Here is a 9,145-nt window from a genome sequence, read left to right as displayed (position 1 = left end):
TTCTTTTTCTTTATGTGTTTTTAGCAGTATAGGGAAGTGGTCGCTTCCGTAAAGATTGTTGGTAACTTCCCATTCGAGTTCGAGTAGTATAGACGCGGAAACTATACTAAGATCTATTGACGAAAAGGTTCTGTTTGCAAGAGAGTAATATGTGGGTTCTTTCTTATTTAGTAGGCACGCACCGGACGAAAAAAGGAACTGTTCAACGAGACGGCCTCGCGCATCGATACGAGAGTCTCCCCACAGGCTGCTGTGCGCATTGAGATCGCCAAGAACAACATAGGGCTCTGGCAATTGATCTATCAAGGACTGAAATTCATGTTTGTTTAGTTGGTAATGCGGGGGTATGTAAAGCGAGCAAATAGTGATGAGTTTGTTTAGTAGGACAGCTCGAACCGCCACTGCTTCAAGGGGCGTTTGTAGCTGTAAAGGTTGGCAAGCTATACTTCTATGAGTGACTATGGCAACACCGCCCGATGATGCGACGGCATCATCGCGATCTTTGCGAAAAGTTAGATACTGTCGAAGAAAGTTTGTGTGTTTGTTTTTTAAATGTGTTTCCTGTAAACACAGCACTTTTGGGTTGTGTTTTTGTATAAGTTCCTGCACATCATCAAGGTTTCTGAGAAGACCTCTGACGTTCCATTGAATTATTTGTGTATCCATATTGGAGGTCACGTAGGTGCTGTGTGTACAGAAACAGAAGTATTGATTATGGAAATTACAGAGCTTAAATTACAGAGCCCTTTCGAGGCCCTGTAACGGGAGTTTTACCCTTTCTGGAGCGTTCGAGGGATCCTCGCCGCTCCTTAAGCGCTTGGTGCGCCTTGACGATAGGTGTTGTGTCCATTGCCTCTAGTGAGGCTCCGGACACGTGCTCTTGAGAGCGAGAAGTTTTCAGAGGGAGTCCCGCCTTGGAGGGCAGGACCCCTGCGCCCACCAGCCCGGAGGTCGATGGGGCACACTGGGGAATTTGGCTGCGCCGGCTGTTGCCAGCGCTGGAAGGGGCCGGGGTGGTTGGAGCAGCCTCGGCTGCGCCCAACTTCGAGGTAGAAGGTCCCTTCTGCTCGGTTGGCGGAGCAGCGCTAGCTGCAACCACCGTGGGGGCTGACGGCGTAACTGCCGACTCACTGTTTGTGGGTCGCACAGCCGCCGGAGGCCGTTGTGACGCTGCCCCCTGACGCGCCACTTCGGCAAAGGTTTTCTTTGGCAGGTATGCAACCCGCCTGCGTGCCTCCTTGAATGATATATTTTCTTTCACTTTGATTGTTACTATTTCTTTTTCTTTCTTCCAGGATGGGCACGACCGCGAGTACGCGGCGTGCTCCCCATCACAGTTTACACAGTGGAGAGCGTTCTCACAAGTTTCAGTGGTGTGTTCTGTGGCACTGCATTTAGCACAAGTTTGGCGGCCGCGGCAGCTCTGCGAGCTGTGGCCGAAGCGCTGACATTTGAAACATCGGAGAGGATTGGGCACGTAAGGCCTGACACGGAGTTTGATGTACCCGGCCTCGATAGACTCGGGCAAGATACTTGATCCAAAAGTAATTATTAGGTGCCTCGTCTGAATTTCTTTACCATCCCGCCTCATCTTTATTCTTCTGACGTTGATCACATTTTGTTCGCTGAAGCCCTCCAGGAGTTCCGCTTCAGTAAGCTCAAGTAAATCATCATCTTACACAACACCACGGGTGGTGTTCATTGTACGGTGTGGGGTTACTGTTATTGGGGTCTCGCCAAATGACACTAGTTGCGGTAGTTTCTCGTATTGTTTTACATCGCGGAGCTCCAAGAGGACGTCGCCGCTTGCCATCCTCGACACCTTGTAACCTGGACCAAAAGCATCAGTCAGGGATTTTGAAACAAGGAATGGTGAAATGTTTCGGACTACTTTGTTTGGCTTTTCAGAATGAATAACGTGAAAGCGGGGAAAATTCTGGGTTTGACGTCCAAAAAACTTGAAGACATCTTCGGTGCGCCCTCGTTTCTGAGGGCGATCAGCAAGGGAGGGGAAAGAAGTTTCCATGAAAAATTGTATATATTCGGCAACAGCTCCGACCGCCCACCACGGAGCCCAACGAGGGGACGCGGCAGAGCTTGCATACAAGTCTGCACGACGCCAGTCGTACGCCGTCACTATAACCGAATATGGTGTACCCAAGGTTGGATAGCCACACAGGGTTAACCCTTGCCGCCAGGAGAAAGGAAGTAAAAAGAAGAGAGAAGGAGACAGGAAAGGTCAAAAAGTGAGAGATAAAGACGAAGATTTGAGGAGGGAGAGACAGGAAAAGGCGACTGCCGATGTCCTCCAGGTTGGTCAGTCTGGAGGTGCCGTCTATGTGAAGCAGAGACCAAAGGGGTGTGTTGCCTCCGCCGGGGGGCCTTAAAGGTCCAAACACCCAGCTTCGGCTCAACCCCCAGGATCCCCTTTTCCCCAGACACGGCTAAGCCGCGCACGGCTACACGCGGGAGGGGCCAACCCTCGTGTGCTCGGGTCCGTGGTGTCGCAACACACCAAACGCCTGGTTGCGCAGACGCCCCTGCGGGGTTATTATTGCACATGTACGCACAATAGAATATTTGAGAATTCATTTATCTTCAAACGTTTCGTGCAATCAACACATTGATGCGATTACTAGCAGCGTGTGCAAAACCGTTGGCTACATCATGGCGAAACCTTTACTCGGCAAACGAGCCTACTTAATCATTAGCTTTTGCGACACTAGTTCGTTAAAAAATGGAGCACTCGTCTTTGATTTGAAGCCCGCATCAGTTGTACCTGTGAGCAAGCTCGAGTCAGTCCAAAACAAAGCAGCCCGCTTCATTACGAAAAATTGCTCATGGACGTCTAGCATCACTAATATTATCTCTAAACCTGCCCTCTCTTGAAAATCGAAGACTGATAGGACTTCTTTCCTATTTTCACAAGTGTAATGAAGAAGAACAGGGAGAAGCAGTAGAGGGGCGCTATCACGACCTACTGAATACCGTGTACTGTATATCACGACCTACTATATATATATACGACCCTTATACAGTAGGTCGTGGGCGCTATCATCGATGTAGGGCGCGAGCGCAGATCACGTGCAGTTGGAGCCTAGACCGTTGCTCTCTTGCGACTGTGCTGGTTATTACCCTGCGCTTGCCGTCAATAAATCCCCGTATCAAAGCGTTATCGCTGCAGGTCGTCGTTCAGCGCATGTCCCATCAGGCCCGCCCATCATATCTTCCCGCGCCTTGATCATCCCTTTAAAGCGCAGCCCGTTTGTGCGCGCACTCGCCTCTTGAATGATTCGCCCTTCTTTCTCGCGATATATCACTATAGAATAAATTATCAGATAAAATTGTACCGATCTAAGTCATGATGATTCCCTAGCAAAATTAAAAACCTACACATGTAGGATTTTCTTGCTCATTATAGACGTCGGTGTGTTCTTGTGCTCTCTTTGTTGTTTTTACTCTTTTTTCCTCACCATATTTTGAAAACATTTTGATGGCTATGTTTTAGGAGCGCCGAGTTCCTTTTACTGCCTAATTTTTTTCTGGTTGTGTTCTTTTCTTGTTACATGCAGTATTTGCTGCTATATGTACCTATTGTAACAATCATTTCCCATTTTAATTACGCATTCTAAGTAACTTTCATTTTTTATAACGCCCATTTTAATGGCTGTGGGTGTCTTCAAGGTTTAGGGTGTGTCGGTTTAATGCTTTTACGTTTTTTTCTGGTTGTGTTCTTGTTGGTATTTTTAACATGCATTATGTTTCAACGCATGTACTGTATCTATCCGTGATTTACTTGAACACCCCTTTGTAAAGCCCTTATGCGCCTTTAGGGTACTTGAACAAAAAATCACTTTTCCATTTTTTGTAGTGGTCGGTTTAGCGAACTGCAAACGTTTGGTAACTTTTCTCCTGCGTCCAGGCGCTCGCGCAGTTTTCTGAACAGCTGCTATTCTGACTGTCTTTTTGACGTAGTTTGAAAGTCTGAAATACTGTGCAAATGAAAAACTAAAGGTGTATCATTCAACTTATTCCAAAGTCATTTCCGGCCATTTAGACATTCATTGCCGCAACTTTCGACATATTTCGCATGTTGAGTGTATTATAGCCATTAAAGCTCCGCCGACGGGTTCAACCGATTCCATCGTTTAATGTGACTGCATGAATCTACGGGACGCTGTGTTATCTACACAGACATGGAGGTTAACTCCTTCCTTACCGCTGTAAATTTTCTAATTTCTGGTTCATGTTATGTTTTACCGTTTATTTGAAGGCCTATTAGTGTCAACGTACACCGTGATGCATTAAATTGCACCCTGATCATTGTCGTTTGGATGGACGCAAGCAGAAATAATTGCTCCTACAGTTTCAAGAATTCTGCTGTGAAACTTCAGAGAAGCAACTCAAGAAGCACGAATGAAAGGAAAAATTTGCCAAGTTAAGTGCTAAAAATTAAGTTAAGCCACGCAAGTAAAATATTATGCAGATATCGGGGCGTGAATATTACTCATAGTGATGCCCGTGCTATTCGGCAGAACCGTGGCTTCGCAAATGTCAAAACGGGTAAGCGCTTATGGTGCAGGAAGCATTTGTCTTTACTCATTGTGGTACGTACCCGTGCGCTTCTTTACGGCCTTGTTTAGGCTCTCGAAGGAATGGTTGTCAGGTTGAGAAGCTTGCGCTAGCGTCTTTGTACTTTATTGTTGACTTCAGTCAGCCCTTTGTGTGCAAGCTGGTCTTGCCGTGCACCTAGAAAAGGCGCTGGAGCCTTCGCATGCTTTGTGCAGTACTTGTGCGGATATACTGCATAATTATGTACAATGTTGCACAGCATAGAACAGTAATAAATAAGGGAATTTGCACAGCGTTCGAGAAGGAAGAAATTAGATTGCCAGTAAAACTACCGCCAAAGGTCAGCCTGAAATCTACTGTGTGCTCTTGTATATGAGTAAAACCTCCACATGACGCGAAGGATTGCTCGTAATAAGTTGTACATACGCTGTCGAAACGCTGATCGATAAACAAGCCACGGCGGATGAAAAAGAAAAGCGGCACTAATGCAAAAACCCTGTTTTCACTGAAACTGTCATACACAATTTATGTTACTGAGTCCACCAAAACGCAAATTCTGCGCTTGTTTCTTTGGGGAAGTGCTTAGGAGCACTGGAAGCTAGTTTTGACCGCACTTCCCGGACTCCTCAATGGGCCGAAAATTGTCAAATCTGCCCAATATGTAAAGTTCGGTAATCATTTCATATGGTGCACGGTGTTACTTCTAGAATATTTTCGACGGCAATATTTGCCAACGTGTCGAAAAACTGTCGATCAAATTCATCGATTTATTTCGGCCCTGTAGTGTCAAAATGATGTGTTTCGTATCACTTTACCAAAGTCATTAACTTAATATCGTTTAATACCGTACCTGAAACCCGGAGCCGATTGGTGCAACGCACGCTCGACGGTCCGCTGATTGCAATTTCGATGGCACTGACGGAAACGAGTCGGCGCCGCACCCGTAAAGTTGGCTTCGCAGCGGCGCAGTTGCACATTTGACGTCATTTTGCACCACATGATAGCACTCGGCGAATAGCGATGCGAGCGGCGACGGAAAAGTTATGCGCAACTCTGCTCTCTGCGGGAGCATATACAGGAACAACACGCGTCCCTAGAGTTACTGTATATGCTACCAAAGATACAGTAACTCTACGCGTCCCTAACACTCGGCGCCATCTAGCGTCGCTGCCACGAAGCCTGCGCGTGGCGTCCGAAATGCTTGGCGCACCGGTGCGTGCGAACGCTGAGAAACGCGCCATGCGTCAACCGGGCTCCTTTCTCGCGTTTCTTTCTGGCTACGCTGCGCCATCTAGTGGCACTGCCCAGTAGTCCGCGCCTGACCTCTCAATCAATCAATCAATCAATCAATCAATCAATCAATCAATCAATCAATCAATCAATCAATCAATCAATCGATCAATCAATCAATCAGTCAGTCAGTCAATCAATCAATCAATCACAATCGCTACAATAAATGTTTGTATCAGTGGTAGACTTCCCATGTTTATTCTTTTTACGCCTGCTCGCTATGCGGCAGGGAGGTCAGGATATTGGCGGCGAGGAGTTACGGAGTCGCCCTCTATCGGAAGCGCCTCGCTGGCGTAGTATGAGGGATCACGTGGCGCGCTCCTCATAGGTTTTGCTGTCAGCGCTCACTGAAAACACCACGCGCGAACTCTCCCGGACATTTCTGTAAGTACTTTCGAAACGAGAGAAGTTTCTTACTGTCTAAATAATAATCTTGGGCAAACTGAAAGCACACAATCGTTTACAGCCGCTATCTCTTTACCGAATACGTACAGTGAACGCCACTGCGCGCGGTCGCCGCGATGGAGTCTCCCGAACCGGCTTCTTGCGTGAAAGGTAGGTAAACGCTGAGAGCAAACTATGTGAAATATGTTCTTATAGTGTTTGTATAACTAAACGGAGCGTAATAGAATGAAGCCTGAATGCAGCGATCGCGCAGATTCGCAGCGACCGACTGCGCGTCTGCATGCTTGTCCGCGCACTGTTTCGCTTTGTGCGCGCGCGCGTTTTCGCACCGTGCCATGAGCTTAAGGCCGCAGAATATGAGCATTTGGCAGTATACAAGCAACCATTGTTGCGTGGGCGCTATCAGAGCTGTTCAAAAATAATTTCATTGTAGAGACTTCGACGCCTACGGGACTGTGATGTGCCGTCGCGACGAGTCAATCTTTTTTTCTTCTAAATTCTTTGACCTTTCAATACTATTTCTCGAGTTGCGTCGCACTGTATGTTTATCGGCGTTCTCAGCGTGCAATTTCTCGCTGCTCCTTTTTTGTAATCCAGTGCATTAATTCATAACACAAACATGACCATATGCCATGCTTTCTTTAAATGTGCTTCTTACCGCTGCCTTTCCACTCCACTGAACTTGCCAGTATCTATAGTATCGACAAGTTCATAGACTAAACCGTCATGACATTAGTCGGGCAGCGGACTCGGGCGAGCGTCTCAGTGTACGTTTCCAGAACATCGCAGACCGGGCGCCGTAGCAGAAATCTTCCTTGCCTCTGTGCTTGCTGCATACCCGAGTTGTAGCCGATGACTGTTTACCGGTTTTATGTTTCGCGAGCCAAGCTTCACACAGCTTCTTGTCCTGCGGCTACGTGCGAATAAGGCTGACACCGGCCTCCGTTACGTGCGTCCGGCCCTGCGGCACCGAGCAGTAGCCTACCATGTCGCGCGCCTTCAAAGGCAGCCACTACCAATTGCAGTGCTTTCAAGCGTTGTAAAGGAGACACTCGAAGCGTGAAAATTTCGCCACTAAATGAAAACCGCAGCGTACGAGGGAATTTAAGCTCGTTTTCAGCTCGCTTCGGCGCGCCCGAAGCAGCCGACGCGGCCGCTATGTCCACGTGATCCCTCCTAGCACGTCACGCCGACGGTGGCGCCAGCTTTTCCAGTGGTGGAGCTCGAGGCCAATATGTAACGATGCAAGGGCGAGTCATGACGTATGTCTGCGAGGTCTTAATTGGACGTGTGCGCCACGTATCCAACGTCTAAAGTCTGGGACTTGTCCTCAGCTAGTGACGAAAATTTCCGCCCACGACGAGGGAAGGGTAGAATGAGAGATAGTCAGAGGCACGGTGGTAGAATAGGTGTCCAAACGAGCGCCGCAAGCTCGTCGCCTCACCTCTCGAGTTTCTACAGCAGTCGCCAGGTGGCGAAAGGGGTCTATGGACTCAAAGACGCGCATCGGCGAACTTTCGCTCTGCTGTAAAAGGTTGGTTATTATTGCAGTTGTTATGGCTTTAAAGCGATGTTTATGATTTTAGCAGTTTGTAGAGGCTGTGTGTTGGCCTTGCCCACAAAAATAAGCGTGTCAATTTCTATGGAGATCAAAAATTTAATCGGCGCGGGGAATCTCGACAAGACTCACACGGAACGCCGAACGCAAGGGACGCGCATGCATTTTTCTGAAAGTGTGAAAATTCTTACCGGCGTGCGTACAGCGTAAAAAAAAGTTTGGTTTTCCCTTCATTGTGGGTAGCATTGGGTTTATGGGCGTAGTTGGTTTATGATCGCCTGGCTGTAACTGAATTTCACTGTGCGCTCACCAATTGTTCAACTATTGCTCAGTTCCCCAAGAACAGAAAAAGAGCGCGCAAAATAAAAGTAACAAAACATTTTATTGGCATTTAACTAGTGAATACAATTACGCTATGCTAGAAACTGAATACTTTTTCAAGGTTGCAGTGTAAAATTAAATAATGGCACCACGACGGCACAGTTGAGCGCAGGAAAGTACGGGAACACGAAATCCCCTACGCATTTTTTGTGGGTCCGGCGGCAGCATGGAATGCACTCGCTTCAAAATCTTATGTTCTGCCTTGCAGATTGCTGCATGCACCGGAATCTTCTACGTTCAGGACGGCCCGTCCTGTTCAAGCCATCTCGATAGCCTACCTTCTTTGCCGGTCAGCAGATGCTTTGTCAATGCCTCGTGCGGTGAAGATGCTTGCAGGGATACTGCGAAGAAGCCTGATTTCCACCATATCTGCTGGACTGTCAATGCGTGGTCGAACTGCGCGTGGCGCGGTACCAGGACAACTACGAACACACTGGAGCCTATAAAAGCGTCGCATCGTGTGCTACTCTTCAGTGGGTCCGGCGGCAGCATGGAATGCACTCGCTTCAAAATCTTATGTTCTGCCTTGCAGGTAAGCTTGAAGTACAATTTCAAGAGCTATAGAAGTGACAATCGTTTTCTATTGCTGCTGCCGGACCCCCCTGCAGTCCTCATAAATGTGTTTCTTTCGCTCATAAATTCCTTAAAAATGCTGTTACTATTGTGCGGTGACGTGGAAACTAACCCTGGCCCCGATATTGAAAAAATGTTGCTCGAATTACTCTCGGGACAAACAAAAATTAGCCAAGAACTAGCGGCTCTTTCCTCTAGGGTTGTTTCCTTCGAAGAGCGGTTAGCTGGTATAGAGCAGTCTATTGCACCAATTGCTGAAGTTGCATCGCGGGTATCTGAGCTTGAAAAGGCTGTAACTGACCTTCGAGTGATCGTTAATAAATTAAATCGCGAAAACGACGATTTAGAAAACAGGTCCCGCAGAAA

At 47.6% G+C, this 9,145-nt stretch overlaps 1 protein-coding gene across 1 annotated transcript in view; it reads left to right on the top strand.

The window, feature by feature from the left end:
* The first annotated feature begins 8,425 nt into the window (after positions 1-8,425).
* LOC135898564 (scoloptoxin SSD14-like) overlaps positions 8,426-9,145 on the top strand; it is a 58,118-nt gene continuing 57,398 nt past the window's right edge. The window contains exon 1 of the mRNA XM_065427586.2: positions 8,426-8,738. The gene's annotated coding sequence lies outside the window, so the exon portion shown is untranslated. The remainder of the gene's footprint in view (positions 8,739-9,145) is intronic.

This window comes from Dermacentor albipictus, chromosome 2 (assembly GCF_038994185.2).
Source record: "Dermacentor albipictus isolate Rhodes 1998 colony chromosome 2, USDA_Dalb.pri_finalv2, whole genome shotgun sequence".
Taxonomy (NCBI): domain Eukaryota; kingdom Metazoa; phylum Arthropoda; class Arachnida; order Ixodida; family Ixodidae; genus Dermacentor; species Dermacentor albipictus.
Note: the sequence above shows the minus strand (reverse complement) of the source record. Positions and strands in the feature narration are given on the sequence as shown.